At 33.7% G+C, this 21,165-nt stretch overlaps 1 long non-coding RNA gene across 1 annotated transcript; it reads right to left on the bottom strand.

Moving 5' to 3' along the window:
• Window positions 1–9,610: 9,610 nt before the first annotated feature.
• LOC132746139 (uncharacterized) lies at window positions 9,611–11,567 on the bottom strand. Its single transcript, XR_009627950.1, has 3 exons — window positions 10,737–11,567; window positions 10,233–10,357; window positions 9,611–9,812 (listed from the first exon to the last, which is right to left on the bottom strand). It is a non-coding gene; the product is annotated as an uncharacterized LOC132746139 (long non-coding RNA).
• Between the last annotated feature and the right edge of the window lie 9,598 nt (window positions 11,568–21,165).

Here is a 21,165-nt window from a genome sequence, read left to right as displayed (position 1 = left end):
ATAATTTAGAATTGAAAAAGACTTTATTGTGAAATATAGAAAACTATACTCCAATCTCATGATATTTTTATAGTATTATCATTTATTGCAAGTAAAATTTCGTTTTAACTTTTACCTCCATCAGTAATGAAAACTGTTTTCTTTGGACCAAAACCATCTTCTTCTTTTGACATATACCACTACTAGTAAGCAACCTCATGGGGATGAATCCAAACATCTGCATTCTCATATCTCAATACATGTCAACATTGGAGGCTAATCAGTCGAAACATTATATGATCAAAGGGAGCATAATCTGTTTATAATGTTTATACCAACAATCACCTGGGGTCTTCCTTCATCAGTAAAGAGACAACTGAACACTTAACTATCAACTAACAACTCTTTCAACTGCCTTTAAATCTTATAACATATCATCATGAAACATTTGGACATACAATCGTACAAAAGGAAATATTTATAAAAGACTGTTGGCAAACGAAACATAAGAAAATAATTTTATTAAGACTTAGAGGTCATGAGATTATAACATTTTCAATACATTTTAACAATCATAAGACAATAGAGATTCATTAAAACACAACGACAATATGTTTACATTTAAGACGACTCGCATGGCCAGATCATCGGAACGGGAAATATTATGACATATATTTGACAACCGTATTATACAAAGATATACAGGACACTGATAATATTTTATTTGGATGGGAGAAATTTGATTGAAACATATCAATTAGTAACATTGGAAATACATTTTGAAAAATATTAGGACCAACAGAAATTTTTTAATTACAACACATTTGACCGTATTTAAAACATTTTACGCGAAAAAAAATTGCAGACGACCCGCGTTTAGCCAGGGTACCGGCAACGGAAAATACTATGACACCTGTAAGACAATTTCAAACCAGAATTTTAATAGAATTAAAGAAACCATACAGCATTTTTGGAAGGAAGTAATTGTAATTTGAATATATACATGTTAGTAACATTGGAATTTTTTTTAAACAAATATTAGACAATAGATTTAAATTACAACACAAATAAAATGTTTACATTTTAGCGAAAAATTAACCGATGACCCGCGTGGCCAGAACATCGCAACTGACATTATTATGACACATATTTGACAACTGGGAATTAGAAAAATAGAAAATAAAGGACCCATACAGTATTTTATTTGGATGGGAGTAATTGTAATTTAAATATACATGTTAGTAACATTGCAAATACTTTTTAACAAATATTAGACAACAAATTTTAATTAAAACAAGTATAATATGTTTACATTTTACCGAAAAATAACCGACGGCCCGCGTGGTCAGGACATCGAAACTGAAATTATTATAACATATATTGGACAACTGAAGTAATTTTTAAAGAAATACAGGACACTAATAATATTTTATTTGGATGGGAGAAATTTGATTGAAACATATCAAAAAATAACATTAGAAATACAATTTAACAAATATTAGACAATACAAGTACCATATGTTTACATTTCAGCGAAACATAACCGACGACAACGCGTACGCGGGACATTGCAACGGAAAATATGACACAGGTTGAAAAATTTGAAACCAGAATTGAAATAGAATTTAGGGACACATACAATCATTTATTGGATGGAAGTAATGCTAATTAAAATATACATGTTAGTAACATTGGAAATACTTTTTAAACAAGTATTAGACAATAGATTATAATTACAACACTATATGTTTAAATTTTACCGAAAAATAACCGACGGCCCGCGTGGCCAGGACATTGAAACTGATTATTATGACACATATTTGACAAATGGAAAACAGCAAAATAGAAATAGGGGGCACAATCAAATATTAGACAACAACACACGTATAATGCGTTTACATTTAAAGCATGACGCCCCACCGGTCAGAACATCGGACAGAAAATATTATGACACATATTTTTCAATCGCAGTCTTAATAGAAGTACAGATAACAACTGGTATTTTAATTAGATTGGAGAAATTTGATTGCAAGTAAAATTAGTAATACAATTTATCAAATATTAGACAACATATTTTTATTATAAGTACAGTATGTTTATATTTTAGAAAGAAATAACCAACCACCCACGAAGCCGGGACAACGCAACAGAAAATATTAAACCACATGTTGGACAAGTTGAAACCAGACTTTTAATAGAATTAAATGACACATACAGTATTTTATTGATGAATGGAAGTCATATTCATGTAAGTAATATTGGAAATACTTTTTTTAAACAAATATTGGACAACATATTTTGATTAAAACATAATAAATAAAATATGTTTATATTCAAGCGATAAATAACCGACGTTCCGCGTGGCCAGGACATCGCAAATAAAATTATTATGACACATGTTTGACAATGGAAAACAGCAAAATAGAAATAAAAGGCGCATACGGTATTTTATTTAGGAGAAATTGTAACTCAAATATGCATGTTAATGCATTGGAAATGCATAGTTTAACAATTATTAGAAAACGGATTATAACGACAACAAAAGAACAATATGTTAACATTTAAAGTAAAAATGCACAGTGAGCGGCTTGGCCAAACATCGGAAAGGAAAATAATCCAACACAAAAGGACTCTCGAGAAATCGGTACCAGTCTTGATCAACTTTATTGGTGTTTGCAAAGTCCTTCATTGCTCCAGTATTCTCAGCTATTATGTCACAAGGCAGCTCTCCTGATTTATTTGCAGAGGTGTCTCTAAGTGTAATAATATAGAAAAGGACCGTTGATAATTATCTCAAAACATTTACTTTATCTAAATAAACTGTTTAAACTTAACATATTACAATTTATTTGTTGGCTTTTAAGTAACATGACGACACTCCAGCTCTTTTGTATCGGAGTAGAACCATTTGACAATTCCTATCATCTGTAAAATATACCTTATTGAAATAAATATTTATTTAATAAACCTTTCAAATATGTTATTGCTTATTGAAATATGTATTAAAATGAAATACTTTATTTCTCCCTCGATGCTGGCCTGTCTCCAGAATAACAATGTCATGTACACAATACACAGTTGACCAATGCTCCATCATGCACCTTCCCAACACAAAATTTTCACCAATGTTACACAACCATCCTTATTTCGACATTATCCATCATCACAACGTTGGACACCAATCTAGCATTCATTGTTCAAGGGTTTACTGAAAGGTCACTAGGGTTAACAGAACAACATTCAAATCGCAAAATGTGAATATTTACTTTAAATAAATCTGTTTAAAATTTGACTGGTTACAAATTATCTTTATTTCTTTTTAAAGTAATATGGCGACATTAATGCTACATTGGTAAATGAAATATTGCCACTATATGCATTATTTCTATTTACGTAAAACCACAAGAACTGTCTTAAAATCGATTGCAAGTCAAATTACAATTAACAAAGCTATGGAAATTTTCCTTGTCCAATCAAAAGTCTAGTCCATTAAACATAATGGAAATAGCAGTTATTATAACGACATATTTATTTGATTTAACAGGGGTTTCCAACCCTCTTCATGAATATAACCATGATTCATTACCTTTAATATGTAATCACAGCTCTTATGCCACATGACAACTCTCCAGCTTTATTTGCAGATGTGTCCCTAAGTACAATGTATGTTAAAGACAAGGGCCGGGGACAATTATCCCAAAATGTAAATATCTTTATTTTATCTTAAACTGTTTAAACTCAACATATAATAATTGGTTTGTTTTTAAGTCATATGGCGACTTTCCAGCTCTTTTGGTACATGAAGATGTGAGTCTAAGTGCAATGTTTCAGGCAAGGGGTTGTACCGTAGTAGAACCATTACAGTTCCATCTGCTAGCTAACTAGACAACCTATATTTCACAATTCCTATTATCTATAAAATATGCCTCATTGAAATTATTACTTATTTATTGAATAAACGTTTCAAATATATTCTTACTTATTGAAATATTCAATAACAGAAATACTTTATTTCTCCTTCGATGCTGGCCTGTCTCCAGAATAACAATGCCATTTACATATTACACAGTTGACCAATGCTCCATCATGCAACTTTCCAACACAAACTTTTCACCAATGTTACACAACCATCCATATTCCCACATCATCCACCATCACAACGTTGGACACCAATCTAGCATTCATTGTTCAAGGGGTTTACTGAAAGGTCACTAGGGTTAACAGAACAACATTCCAATCGCAAAATGTGAATTATTTACTTTAAATAAATCTGTTTGAAATTTAACTAGTCACAAACTATCTTTATTTCTTTTTAAAGTCATATGGCGACATTCTAGCTTAATTGGTAAATGAAATATTGCTGTTATATGCATTGTTTCTATGTACGTAAAACCACCGGAACTGTCTTTAAATAGCTTGCAAGTCAAACTACAATTAACAAAGCTATGGAAATTTTCCTTGTCTAATCAAAAGTCTAGCTCATTAAACACAATGGAAATAGCAGTAATTGTAACGACATATTTATTTGATTAAACAGGGATTTCCAACCCTCTTTATGGACATAACCATGACTCATTACCTTTAATGAGAACTACCCGTGACATCAAAGGGAAAGTTTTACCTAACAATACACCGTGTCCATCTCTCTACACACTGAAACAACTTCCAATCTTTCAAATCTGCCGGCACAGAGGTGTAGAAAGCTGCCCCAAACACGACTACTTCTTGCGAGTATATCAGCACCGGGACTCTCGAAGAATCGATACCAGTCTTGATCAACTTTCACAGTGTCTGCCAAGTCCTTCATTGCTCCAGTAATCACAGCTCTTATGCCACATGGCAACTCTCCAGCTTTATTTGCAGATGTGTCCCTAAGTACAATGTATGTTAAAGACAAGGGCCGGGGACAATTATCCCAAAATGTAAATATATTTATTTTATCTTAAACTGTTTAAACTCAACATATAATAATTGGTTTGTTTTTAAGTCATATGGCGACTTTCCAGCTCTTTTAGTACATGAAGATGTGATTCTAAGTGCAATGTTTCAGGCAAGGGGTTGTACCGTAGTAGAACCATTACACTTCCATCTGCTAGCTAACTATATAACCTATATTTCACAATTCCTATTATCTATAAAATATGCATCATTGAAATTATTACTTATTTATTGAATAAACGTTTCAAATATATTCTTACTTATTGAAATATTCAATAAAAGAAATACTTTATTTCTCCCTCGATGCTGTTCTGTCTCCAGAATAACATTGCCATTTACATATTACACAGTTGACCAATGCTCCATCATGCAACTTTCCAACACAAACTTTTCACCAATGTTACACAACCATCCATATTCCCACATCATCCACCATCACAACGTTGGACACCAATCTAGCATTCATTGTTCAAGGGTTTACTGAAAGGTCACTTGGGTTAACAGAACAACATTCTAATCGCAAAATGTGAATATTTACTTTAAATAAATCTGTTTAAAATTTAACTAGTCACAAACTATCTTTATTTCTTTTTAAAGTCATATGGCGACATTCAAGCTTAATTGGTATATGAAATATGCTGTTATATGCATTTTTTCTATTTACGTAAAACCACCGGAACTGTCTTAAAAATGCTTGCAAGTCAAACTACAATTAACAAAGCTATGGAAATTTTCCTTGTCTAATCAAAAGTCTAGCTCATTAAACACAATGGAAATAGCAGTAATTGTAACGACATATTTATTTGATTTAACAGGGATTTCCAACCCACTTTATGGACATAACCATGACTCATTACCTTTAATGAGAACTACCCGTGACATCAAAGGGCAAGTTTTACCTAACAATACACCGTGTCCATCTCTCTCCACACTGAAACAACTTTCAATCTTTCAAATCTGCCGGCACAGATGTGTAGAAAGCTGCCCCAAACACGACTGCTTCTTGCGAGTATATCAGCACCGGGACTCTCGAAGAATCGAAAACAGTCTTGATCAACTTTCACAGTGTCTGCCAAGTCCTTCATTGCTCCAGTGATCACAGCTCTTATGCCACATGACAACTCTCCAGCTTTATTTGCAGATGTGTCCCTAAGAACAATGTATGTTAAAGACAAGAGCCGGGGACAATTATCTCAAAATGTAAATATTTATTTTATCTTAAACTGTTTAAACTCAACATATAACAATTTGTTTGTTTTTAAGTCATATGGCGACTTTCCAGCTCTTTTGGTACATGAAGATGTGAGTCTAAGTGCAATGTTTCAGACAAAGGGTTGTTCCGTAGTAGAACCATTAAACTTCCATCTGCTAGCTAACTAGACAACCTATATTTCACAATTCCTATTATCTATAAAATATGCCTCATTGAAATTATTACTTATCTATTGAATAAACGTTTCAAATATATTATTACTTATTAAAATATTCAATAAAAGAAATATTTTATTTCTCCCTCGATGCTGGCCTGTCTCCAGAATAACAATGCCATTTACATATTACACAATTGACCAATGCTCCATCATGCAACTTTCCAACACAAAATTTTCACCAATGTTACACAACCATCCACATTTCGACATCATCCACCATCACAACGTTGGACACCAATCTAGCATTCATTGTTCAAGGGTTTACTGAAAAGTCACTAGGGTTAACAGAACAACATTCAAATCGCAAAATGTCAATATTTACTTTAAATATATCTGTTTAAAATTTAACTAGTCACAAATTATCTTTATTTCTTTTTAAAGTCATATGGCGACATTCAAGCATTATTGGTAAATGAAGTATTGCCGTTATATGCATTGTTTCTATGTACGTAAAACTACCGGAACTGACTTAAAATAGATTGCAAGTCAAACTACAATTAACAAAGCTTTGGGAATTTTCCTTGTCCAATCAAAAGTCTAGCTCATTAAACACAATGGAAATAGCAGTAATTATAACGACATATTTGTTTGTTTTCACAGGGATTTCCAACCCTCTTTATGGACATAACCATGACTTATTACCTTTAATGAGAACTACCCGTGACATCAAAGGGCAAGTTTTACCTAACAATACACCGTGTCCATCTCTCTCCACACTGAAACAACTTCCAATCTTACAAATCTGCCGGCACAGAGGTGTAGAAAGCTGCCCCAAACACGACTGCTTCTTGCGAGTATATCAGCACCGGGACTCTCGAAGAATCGATACCAGTCTTGATCAACTTTCACAGTGTCTGTCAAGTAATTCGTTTAGTCAAATGGCGACCCTCCATCTGTATTGGTAGACGTGTTCTTTTAGTGCAATCTTTCAGGTAAGGGCGGATGACAAAACCTCAAAGAATATTATACATTTATTAAAATTTACTTCATCATAATAAACTATTTTTCTTGTCAACATATTACTATTAAATTGTTGTGTTTTAAGCCACATGGCGACATTCCAGCTTTACTAGTAGATGAAGGTAGACTCCTGAGAGCATTTTTACAGGCAAGGACCGGTTTCCGAGAACAACCACTAGCTTTCCATATGATAGCTAGCTGGACAACTCCTATTAACTTTGTTATTACTTATCGATTAAAAGACTTAAAATTATACAATTTGCTTATATCATTGGAAAATTCAACGAAAGCAAGTACCTGAATGCTGAAGCCTGTCCTCAGACTGACAATGTCACATACAAAATATACATTGTACTCAATACTCCGTTGATCATGCCAATCGAAAACGAACACTATCAATGTAACACTGCCAGCCATATCCTCATCACAAATTTGCAGGTGCACCTGTTTAGACCATTCGCAGAGTTTCCTGACACATAGGTGGATTATATGCCAAGATGAATTCGGTGAATCTGACAACTTCCAAATACCAGAGTATTAAAATATTTTGCAAATTGATACAACACAAAACAGTATAATAATTATATTACTTCTAAAATACATCGATATATTAAAATTTTAACAGAAGTCATACAAAAGAGCAAGAAACGCAAAGCAAAATTTATATGTGAAATATCAACAATTAATCAATAGATATCAAATATTATAGGACACTGTGGCCAAGATAATTTAAATGTTTGTTTATTAAGCAAAACATCGTATTCGGTACAATCGCGCGTGTATAGTTAGAAAGAACGACAATGTTGTTAGTTTACATAGGTGGAAGATATCAACAGTTGGCATCAACAGTTAAACAAAACATATCAGGTATTATAAGGCAGTGTGGTTGATGCTATTTTTATATAAAACATGTAGTAAAAGTTAAGCAAAAAGACCGTGTTAGGTAAAATCGCGCGTGTAAAGACGACATTTAAACCACAATTGTAAAGACGACGCGTTGACCTGACCAAAATTGCATTTAACATTTAAAATAAAGAAGAATGACTAAAAATAAACAAGAAATACATTTTACTTTAAACCATAAATGATCAAACCACCCCAACCTCTTCTATAATATCAACTAAAATACCTAATCACATGTTTACATTTTAGCAGAATACACAAAATAAACAAGAAACACGTTTGTTTTAGTTTATAGTTTTTAGTTTACATAGGTGGGAAAAAAATCATAATCAAATATTAGCAAGCATCCACGTATGGTAAAAAATCGCGTGTATAGTTACGACGCGTTAGCCTGACCAAAATCGCATTTAACATTTAAACCATAAATGATCAAACAAGCCCACCCCCGATTCTGTAATATCAACTAAAATACCCTATCACATGTTTACATTTTAGCAAAATTCACAAAATAAACAAGAAACACATTTTTAGTTTACATTGGTAGGAGATAATTCGCAAAACGACGCGTTGACCTGACCTAAATCGTATTTTATATTTAAACAATGATTGATCAAACCATCCCACCCCCTTCGAATAATATCAGAATAATATCAATTAAAATATCTAATCACATGTTTACATTTTAGCAGAATACATAAAATAAACAAGAAACACATTTTTAGTTCACATTGGTAGGAGATAATTCGCAAAACAACGCATTGACCTGACCAAAATCGCATTTAACATTTAAACCATAAATGATCAAACAAGCCCACCCCCGCTTCTGTAATATCAACTAAAATACCCTATCACATGTTTACATTTTAGCAAAATACACAAGTAAACAAGAAACCCAGGTTTTTATTTACATAGGTGGGAGACAATTCGAAAATCAACGCGTTGACCTGACCAAAATCGCATTTTACATTTAAACAATCAATGATTTACCAAGATTTACCCACCCCCTTCTAATAATAACAACTAAACAGCTAAAATGTCTCATCACATGTTTACATTGTAGGGGAATTCACACAAAATAAACAACAAGTTCAAAGTATGCATATTGGCAGAAGTAGTAGGTTGGAGATGTAATAGGATTTTAATATACATTATAAAAGTGCAGTGTGTGGCACAAAATCCGCGGGAGCGTCGCGAGATGAAATAAAAATCGAACGTAACGTCAACAAGCATTCAAATATCACCCTGAATGCCTATCACTTGAAGGCTAAATTCAAACAGAACTCACATGCGTACACTGATTTTCAGACGTCAGACAAAAATAGGAATTAAAATAGCACGGTTCGAAATATCAGCACAAGAATAAAGTACTTTACCAACAAGCACCGCTTGCAATCTTCCAATCTTACAAATCTGCCGGCACAGAGGTGTAGAAAGCTGCCCCAAACATGACTGCTTCTTGCGAGTATATCAGCACCGGGACTCTCGAAGAATCGATACCAGTCTTGATCAACTTTCACAGTGTCTGCCAAGTCCTTCATTGCTCCAGTAATCACAGCTCTTATGCCACATGGCAACTCTCCAGCTTTATTTGCAGATGTGTCCCTAAGTACAATGTATGTTAAAGACCAGGGCCGGGGACTATTATCTCAATATGTAAATATTTATTTTATCCCAAACTGTTTAAACTCAACATATAACAATTGGTTTGTTTTTAAGTCATATGGCGACATTCCAGCTCTTTTGGTACATGAAGATGTGAGTCTAAGTGCAATGTTTCAGGCAAGGGGTTGTACCGTAGTAGAACCATTACACTTCCATCTGCTAGCTAACTAGACAACCTATATTTCACAATTCCTATTATCTATAAAATATGCCTCATTGAAATTATTACTTATTTATTGAATAAACCTTTCAAATATATTCTTACTTATTGAAATATTCAATAAAAGAAATACTTTATTTCTCCCTCGATGCTGGCCTGTCTCCAGAATAACAATGCCATTTACATATTACACAATTGACCAATGCTCCATCATGCAACTTCCCAACACAAACTTTTCACCAATGTTACACAACCATCCACATTCCGACATCATCCACCATCACAACGTTGGACACCAATCTAGCATTCATTGTTCAAGGGTTTACTGAAAGGTCACTAGGGTTAACAGAACAACATTCCAATCGCAAAATGTCAATATTTACTTTAAATAAATCTGTTTAAAATTTGACTAGTTACAAATTATCTTTATTTCTTTTTAAAGTCATATGGCGACATTCAAGCTTAATTGGTAAATGAAATATTGCCGTTATATGCATTGTTTCTATTTACGTAAAACCACCGGAACTGTCTTAAAATAGCTTGCAAGTCAAACTACAATTAACAAAGCTATGGGAATTTTCCTTGTCCAATCAAAAGTCTAGCCCATTAAACACAATGGAAATAGCAGTAATTATAACGACATATTTATTTGATTTAACAGGGATTTCCAACCCTCTTTTATGAACATAACCATGACTCATTACCTTTAATGAGAACTACCCGTGACATCAAAGGGCAAGTTTTACCTAACAATACACCGTGTCCATCTCTCTCCACACTGAAACAACTTCCAATCTTACAAATCTGCCGGCACAGAGGTGTAGAAAGCTGCCCCAAACACGACTGCTTCTTGCGAGTATATCAGCACCGGGACTCTCGAAGAATCGATACCAGTCTTGATCAACTTTCACAGTGTCTGCCAAGTCCTTCATTGCTCCAGTAATCACAGCTCTTATGCCACATGACAACTCTCCAGCTTTATTTGCAGATGTGTCCCTAAGTACAATGTATGTTAAAGACAAGGGCCGGGGACAATTATCTCAAAATGTAAATATTTATTTTATCTTAAACTGTTTAAACTCAACATATAACAATTGGTTTGTTTTTAAGTCATATGGCGACATTCCAGCTCTTTTGGTACATGAAGATGTGAGTCTAAGTGCAATGTTTCAGACAAGGGGTTGTACCGTAGTAGAACCATTAAACTTCCATCTGCTAGCTAACTAGACAACCTATATTTGACAATTTCTATCATCTATAAAATATGCCTTATTGAAATTATTAATTATTTATTGAATAAACCTTTCAAATATATTCTTAATTATTGACATATGAAAAAAAAACTTTACTTCTCCCTCGATGCTGGCCTGTCTCAAGAATAACAATGCCATTTACATATTACAAATTGATCAATGCTCCATCATGCAACTTCCAAATACAAACTTTTCACCAATGTTACACAACCATCCACATTCCCACATCATCCACCATCACAACGTTGGGCACAAATCTAGCATTCATTGTTCAAGGGTTTACTGAAAGGTCACTAGGGTTAACAGAACAACATTCAATCGCAAAATGTCAATATTTACTTAAAACAAATCTGTTTTTTTTATTAACGTAAAACCACCGGAACTATCGTAAAATAAATTGCAAGTCAAACTACAATTAACAAAGCTATGGGAATTTTCCTTGTCTAACAAAAGTCTAGCTCATTTAACACAATGGAAATAGCAGTAATTATGACGACATATTTTTTGATTTAACAGGGATTTCCAACCCTCTTTATGGACATAACCATGACTCATTACCTTTAATGAGAACTACCCGTGACATCAAACGGCAAGTTTTACCTAACAATACACCGTGTCCATCTCTCTCCACACTGAAACAACTTCCAATCTTACAAATCTGCCGGCACAGAGGTGTAGAAAGCTGCCCCAAACACGACTGCTTCTTGCGAGTATATCAGCACCGGGACTCTCGAAGAATCGATACCAGTCTTGATCAACTTTCACAGTGTCTGCCAAGTCCTTCATTGCTCCAGTAATCACAGCTCTTATGCCACATGCCAACTCTCCAGGTTTATTTGCAGATGTGTCCCTTAGTACAATGTATGTTAAAGACAAGGGCCGGGGACAAATATCTCAAAATGTAAATATTTACTTTATCTTAAACTGTTTTAACTTCACATTTAACACTTTGTTTGTTTTTAAGTCATATGGCGAAAATCTAGCTCTTTTGGTACATGAAAATGTGAGTCTAAGTGCAATGTTTCAGACAAGGGGTTGTACCGTAGTAGAACCATTAAACTTCCATCTAGCTAAGTAGACAACTTATATTTGACAATTTCTATCATCTATAGAATATGCCTCATTGAACTTATTACTTATTTATTGAATAAACCTTTCAAATATATTCTTAATTATTGAAATATTCATTTAAAGAAATACATTCTTTCTCCCTCGATGCTGGCCTGTCTCCAGAATAACAATGCCATTTACATATTACACAATTGACCAATGCTCCATCATGCAACTTCTAAATACAAACTTTTCACCAATGTTACACAACCATCCACATTCCCACATCATCCACCATCACAACGTTGGGCACAAATCTAGCATTCATTGTTCAAGGCTTTACTGAAAGGTCACTAGGGTTAACAGAACAACATTCAATCGCAAAATGTCAATATTTACTTTAAACAAATCTGTTTAAAATTTGACTAGTTACAAATTATCTTTATTTCTTTTTAAAGTCATATGGCGACATTCAATCTAAATTGGTGAATGAACTATTGCCGTTATATGCATTTTTTCTATTAACGTAAAACCACCGGAACTGTCTTAAAATAGATTGCAAGTCAAACTACAATTAACAAAGCTATGGGAATTTTCCTTGTCTAATCAAAAGTCTAGCTCATTAAACACAATGGAAATAGCAGTAATTATAACGACATATTTATTTGATTTAACAGGGATTTCCAACCCTCTTTATGGACATAACCATGACTCATTACCTTTAATGAGAACTACCCGTGACATCAAAGGGCAAGTTTTACCTAACAATACACCGTGTCCATCTCTCTCAACACAGAAACAACTTCCAATCTTACAAATCTGCCGGCACAGAGGTGTAGAAAGCTGCCCCAAACACGACTGCTTCTTGCGAGTATATCAGCACCGGGACTCTCGAAGAATCGATACCAGTCTTGATGAACTTTCACAGTGTCTGCCAAGTCCTTCATTGCTCCAGTAATCACAGCTCTTATGCCACATGACAACTCTCCAGCTTTATTTGCAGATGTGTCCCTAAGTACAATGTATGTTAAAGACAAGGGCCGGGGACAATTATCTCAAAATGTAAATATTTATTTTATCTTAAACTGTTTAAACTCAACATGTAAAAATTTGTCTGTTTTTAAGTCATATGGCGACACTCCAGCCCTTTTGGTACATGAAGATGTGAGGCTAAGTGCAATGTTTCAGACAAGGGGTTGTACCGTAGTAGAACCATTAAACTTCCATCTGCTAGCTAACTAGACAACCTATATTTGACAATTCCTATCATCTATAAAATATGCCTTATTGAAATTATTATTTATTAATTGAATAAACCTTTCCAATATATTCATACTTATTGAAATATTCAATAAAAGAAATACTTTATTTTTTCCTTGATGCTGGCCTGCCTCCAGAATAACAATGCCATTTACATCTTACACAATTGACCAATGCTCCATCATGCACTTTCCCAACACAAACTTTTCACAAATGTTACACAACCATCCGCATTCCGACATCATCCGTCATCACAACGTTGGGCACCAATCTAGCATTCATTGTTCAAGGGTTTACTGAAAGGTCACTACGGTTTACAGAATTACATTCAATCACAATATGTCAATATTTACTAAAAACAAATCTGTTTAAGATTTGACTAGTTACAAATTATCTTTATTTCTTTTTAAAGTCATATGGCGACATTCAAGCTAAATTGGTAAATGAAATATTGCCGTTATATGCATTGTTTCTATTTATGTAAAACCATCGGAACTGTCTTAAATTAGCTTGCAAGTCAAACTACAATTAACAAAGCTATGGGAAGTTTCCTCGTCCAATCAAAAGTCTAGCCCATTAAACACAATGGAAATAGCACTAATTATAACGACATATTTATTTGATTTAACAGGGATTTCCAACCCTCTTTTATTATAAAAAAAACATGACTCATTACCTCTAATGAGAACTACCCATGACATCAAAGGGCAAGTTTTACCTAACAATACACCGTGTCCAAATCTCTCCACACTGAAACAACTTCCAATCTTACAAATCTGCCGGCACAGAGGTGTAGAAAGCTGCCCCAAACACGACTGCTTCTTGCGAGTATATCAGCACCGGGACTCTCGAAGAATCGATACCAGTCTTGATCAACTTTCACAGTGTCTGTCAAGTAATTCGTTTAGTCATATGGCGACCCTCCATCTGTATTGGTAGACGTGTTCTTTTAGTGCAATCTTTCAGGTAAGGGCGGGTGACAAAACCTCAAAATATATTATACATTTATTAGAATTTACTTCATCATAATAAACTTTTTTTCTTGGCAACATATTTCTATTAAATTGTTGTGATTTAAGCCTCATGGCGACATTCCAGCTTTACTGGTAGATGAAGGTAGACTCCTGAGAGCATTTTTACAGGCCAGGACCGGTATCCGAGAACAACCGCTAGCTTTCCATATGATAGCTAGCTGGACAACTCCAATCAACTATGTTATTACTTATCGATTAAAGACTTAAAATTATACCATTTGCTTATATCATTGGAAAATTCAAAGAAAGCAAGTACCTGAATGCTAAAGTCTGTCCTCAGACTGACAATGTCATATACAAAATATACATTGTACTCAATGCTCTGTTGATCATGCCACTTTAAAACAAACACTATCAACTTTACACTGCCAGCCAGATCCTCATCACAATTTGTAGAGGCACCTGTTTAGACCATTCGCAGAGTTTCCTGACACAGCAGCTGGATTATTAGCCAAGATGAATTCGATGAATCTGACAACTTCCAAATACCAGAGTATTAAAATATTTTGCAAATTGATACAACACAATACAGTATATTATTATTTTAAAAATACATCGATATATTATAATTTTAACAGAAGTCACACAAAAGAACAAGAAACGCAAAATTTAGGTGTGAAATATCAACAATTAAACAATAGATATCAAATATTATAGGACACTGTGGTCAAGATAATTTAAATGTTTGTTTATTAAGCAAAACACCGCATTCGGTAAAATCGCGCGTGTATAGTTAGAAAGAACGACAATGTTGTTAGTTTACATAGGTGGAAGATATCAACAGTTGACATCAACAGTTTTTTTAGTTTATAGTTTTTAGTTTACATAGGTGGGAAAAAAATCATAATCAAATATTAGCAAGCATCCACGTATGGTAAAAAATCGCGTGTATAGTTACGACGCGTTAGCCTGACCAAAATCGCATCTAACATTTAAACCATAAATGATCAAACAAGCCCACCCGCTTCTATAATATCCACTAAAATACCCTATCACATGTTTACATTTTAGCAAAATACACAAAATAAACAAGAAACACATTTTTAGTTTACATAGGTGGGAGACAATTCGCAAAACGACGCGTTGACCTGACCAAAATCGCATTTTACATTTAAAAAATAATTGATCAAACCATCCCACCCCCTTCGAATAATATCAATTAAAATATCTAATCACATGTTTACATTTTAGCAAAATACACAAGATAAACAAGAAACACAGGTTTTTTTTATTTACATAGGTGGGAGACAATTCGAAAATCAACGCATTGACCTGGCCAAAATCGCATTTTACATTTTAGCAAAATACACAAAATAAACAAAGGAATACATTATTTTTAGTTTTTAGTTTACACAGGTGGGAGACAATTCAAAAACGACGCGTTGACCTGACCAAAATCGCATTTTACATTTAAAAAATAATTGATCAAACCATCCCACCCCCTTCGAATAATATCAATTAAAATATCTTATCACATGTTAACATTTTAGCAGAATACATAAAATAAACAAGAAACACATTTTTCGTTTACATAGGTGGGATTCGAAAACCGACGTGTTGACCTGACCAAAATCGCATTTTACGTTAAAAAAAATAATTGATCAAACCATCCCACCCCCTTCGAATAATATCAATTAAAATATCTAATCACATGTTTACATTTTAGCAAAATACACAAGATAAACAAGAAACACATTTTTCGTTTACATAGGTGGGAGACAATTCGAAAACCGACGTGTTGACCTGACCAAAATCGCATTTTACATTTAAAAAATAATTGATCAAACCATCCCACCCCCTTCGAATAATATCAATTAAAATATCTTATCACATGTTTGCATTTTAGCAGAATACATAAAATAAACAAGAAACACATTTTTCGTTTACATAGGTGGGATTCGAAAACCGACGTGTTGACCTGACCAAAATCGCATTTTACATTTAAACAATGATTAACCAATTTAACCCACCCCCTTCTAATAATAACAACTAAACAGCTAAAATATCTCATCACATGTTTACATTGTAAAATAAACAACAAGTTCCAAGTATGCAAATTGGCAGAAATCAACAAATTGAGTTAGTAGGTTGGAAACGTTATAGGACTTTAATATGCATGTTCAAGTGCAGTGTGTGTCACAAAATTCGCGGGACGCGTCGCGAGGAACGTAACGTCAACAAGCATTCAAATATCACCCTGAATGCATTTCATTTGAAGGCTAAAATTCAAACAAAACTTACATGTATACTCTGATTGTCAGACAAAAATAGGAATAAAAATAACATTGTTCGAAATATATCAGCACAAGAATAAATTGCATTACCAACAAGCACCGCCATTGTCCGCGTCCTGACCATGTTGATTTTCCCTCTAAAATGATAGCGCATTCAATACAACGCACGTCAGTCCATCATATGATCACGTGATATGTAATTCATGTAAGATGGGAAAATGTCAAAAGAAAGTTGATTGTCTGACAATAGGTATCTTTCCGCATATACAATAAAAACAGCTCACGTTTCGGCCTTTTCCGCTCTACTACGGGCAAAAGATACGTGATAAGATATTAAACAATTCGGCTTTCTCCGACAAAATTTCGTAAAAAGATTTATTTAACTCGCCTGAGGTGTTTCGGATAATTTATACATCGCCACACAAAAGATTACATGTATACAATATCGCGACCAAGTAATATTTGTAATCTATTCCGTTATAACACAGAAATAGCAAAAGAGACTGTACATGTGACATATTAAGTACATTCTTTAAAATAGAATGGTCAATACAGAAAAAAATAACAAAATTGGTAACTTGCGTAATTATAACACATGTGCATCAGTTGTCCAAATCAGGTTAATCGTTATTTTGTTTGAGTGTTGAATCAAACAATTTGAATAAACATAACCCGATGCTTAAATTGCATGTACCGTTATTGTGCGCGTTTTGTGGAGTTCATTAAATCCGTGCATAACCATATTCTATACACAGAGAAATACCTTCCAAAAAATACACACAAAACAGGCACAATCTGTTTAAATACGTAAAGCAAAATTCCGTGAGTTACGTGCAAACGGCACAATTTCATGATTCCCGGAAAAAACGGCCGAAAATTTAAGCACTATCTTTGTAAAATAATAGCGCTGTGTACACAACCGACAACCCAGTTCTTCAAGGCACATTATGCCTCAGAAATGAATATTTATTTCCTTACATGTGTTTTAAAATGTTTAATAGAGCATGTTCGATGTTTATAACCTGACAGACGAAAGTAGCGCTGAATGTTGAATTATTTGTCATTAAAGTAGCAAAATGTAAACAAAGCAGTAGTTTGACTTTCATACATAATTACTGCACGTGAACTTATTCCCAGAAACAAAAAGCTTTTAAGTATTCATTCGTTGCTGAGGCGAAATGTGCATTAAATGGCATTACCTATATGATATTATACCAATTTATGTTTATTTATGATTAGACAACAAAATATTTTATTCCTCCACGTAATTATATATCACCCATAACGTTAACTTCGTGCAAGGCGACTTAACATAGTTCTGTAGCAATCTACGAATGGATGATGATACATTACTTTTTCCGTTAGCTCACATCGGAAATACGGTTCCTCTATCTGTGACCGCCCCCCCCCACCCAACAAAATAGATAGACTATAAGCAATAAATTATAGGTAACTGTAATGTTCAATACCCATTTAACCCATATTATGCTATATAATTTTAATTCTTAAAAACTAAATTGAAGTTCAGTTCAAGTTTCAGAACTCATTCACTGGCCATATAGTTGAATCGTTTTTATTTGTTTGGGTCGTCAGAACAAACAAATAATGGTAGTGAAATTTCAGACCCTGATATGCTTATTTGCAAAATCCGAAAGTAGTCCATCACGAGTTCCTCAAATGGGTTACTTCCCTTTATAAGTACACTAACGCCGAAAAATTAAGGGGAGATCACTGCATCAAGACAAATGACAGACAGATTTAATTTTCAAACCTCTGGCCTGAGGGAAGAAAAAATAGTTCCCGATTGCTCGAAGATTTCTTATATTGTGTAATTCTTTAACATTTCTGCAAATTACCTAATAGATTCAAATAATTTTGTAACGCGAATAAATATCATTTTAATCAATGGAAATTGCTCGGCTATTTTCGTAAAGCTTTGTATTATTGTGATCGCCTAAATGAACATTTGTTATTTAGACTTTCTGAGAAATAAAAGGAAGGATGTTGACTCTAGGACAGGGACATGATTATTTACATCAGTGTTAAACAACAGGTTTACCATGAACAAACCATTTCGAGATAACTAATGATTAAAAACCCTAATTTAGAATAATATGGTTTGCTTCATGCTGATTTCTTATAATTTCCCCGTGATTAAGGGGTTACAAGCTCGCTTCTGAAGCGAGAGGTCTGGAGTCCGAATCCCAGATAAGGCAATCCTCTTTTAAAAAAATGTTTAAGCCAAATAAACATTGAATTGGATATCAGTGTTGCAGTTAGTCTTGCTGCCAATTTACTATAGTTATAACACTGGAAACAGCATTGCTGATACTATACAAAAACGAATTGGTTTATAATCTCACAACCTTCACCTTTCTGACATTCTGAGACCCAAACAAATTCAGCGCCTTCTGTGCTTTGATTTTCTTCTATTGTTTGGTCATTAGTAAAATTACAGTGATCTATTTTTTTTGTAGTAGACAAATACCATTTACGTTGTCACTTGCGTACGTTTGGCTATTTTATGACAAAATAGATTACATTCAACATGACATGTGATCAAATCAAACATCTAAAATTCTCTGAATTAATTAATAATATATAATTAAAACCTGGAAACAAATAATCGTATTTATTTCTGAGGCTTAATGTGCCTTTAACATAATTTTTATTAATTTAACGCCTACTGCCTACGCACGATTTTCTCATGTAAAATGATGCGAGAAAATCGTGCAATGTAAAAAAAGACAACGGTTTGTTGTCTTATCATACACACAGCAGAAATACATCAATGAAATCGGTCAATACGGAGCAACCAGTAGTGAAGCGGGGAACCCAAGTTTATTTATAATGTTAATTACGCAACATTATATTTAAAAGTTATTGTTTTTGTTATTTCAATATGCCAATTTCTTTCCAATGCCGCTAATTCAATTTCTATGTTGCTTTTTACAAGTGAAATATTCATATTTGTATGTTAATTGCGATATTGTAATTATAACTATACCTTTCATGTTGTAACCTTTGAATACTAATGAGTTTTTTTTTAATTCAGTCATAAGAATTCATATGCTACGGAAGCCCATTGAGGCCGTTTTGAGATAGAAGTTAGAACTTAGATGTTAGATCTTAGAACTTAGATCTTAGAACTTAGGTCTTAGCTCTTAGAACTTAAAGGTTCCGTATAGGCGGGAAAACGCCATATTAACTGCAAGATAGACAAGAAGGTGTAAGATGATGTAAGTGAGATAATTTTTTATTATATTTCTTTAATTCTATTTTTTAATTAAAGAATTGCAGAGAAATAGCAAGAACGTTTAAAGATAAAGTGATTGTATATTATAAATAAGGACCGGGTAAAACACAACCGATTTCAATAGGAGACAAAGGTCGAACAATCTATCTCCAACAAGCAGGGACAAATCAACCCCATAAGTAGCTATTTTAGCCAGATCTAGCTATTTGAGCCGAACCTGGCTACCAAAAAAAAAGTTTGATGACGGACACAAGCTTTGAAACTGATATATTTGTTGCCTGTATTTATGTAAAACCCCAATTATCAAATTTAAAACAGTATTAAAATTGTGTATCTAATAGTTTTATAATAATTATAAATTGTCGGTTTTCTAATGTGTATGAAAATAATTTGATTATTTTTCCTATTGCAGACTCTTCTTCATTCCTTTCCCGGACGACGAAAATGTTTTCTACATGGGCATGGATGTTTGGAATTGGCTGTTAAAACACCAGTATCTAGTGCTGTGATCATGGATTTAGCTGTCATTCTCAGAGGGGCGTATTTAACAAGCATAGAACTGATTAAGAATTACTTATCCATAGTTTATTTACAAGGATATTACACTAATACTGAAAGCTAACAAAATTATTCAACCCAAAATACGTACACCAAAGGACGATGGAAGGGATCCCATTATTGTAGTACAAACCGGAGATTGACTACCGGTTGCAATGTGTAGAGATTTTGTGATGAGGCTATTGTCACAAAGCGATCCCAAAGGAATTTATGAACGCAAAGCCACCGATCAACTCGGCAAAGATATGTCTCGAAAGGTCTTTACTTTGTGTTGCATGTTTCGACAAGTTAAAGCTATATGGATTCTGCATCCACGGAGCGATCGACGGGTAAAGTCTTTCGAAGTATCAAACAACAACAACTCGCCCGCATTGATAGCGTCATATTGCCTAATTAGGCATTTTACAGGACTGTATATCCAAGTTCTTAGTTCATCGTTAATTTCAAGTTCATGTGCATGTATGTTTTGAATATAAGTGACGGATTAA

This window comes from Ruditapes philippinarum, unplaced genomic scaffold (genome assembly GCF_026571515.1).
Source record: "Ruditapes philippinarum isolate M1 unplaced genomic scaffold, ASM2657151v2 ctg4096_1_1_1_1, whole genome shotgun sequence".
NCBI classification, from domain to species: Eukaryota; Metazoa; Mollusca; class Bivalvia; order Venerida; family Veneridae; genus Ruditapes; species Ruditapes philippinarum.
This window is presented reverse-complemented; position numbering and strand designations above follow the sequence as displayed.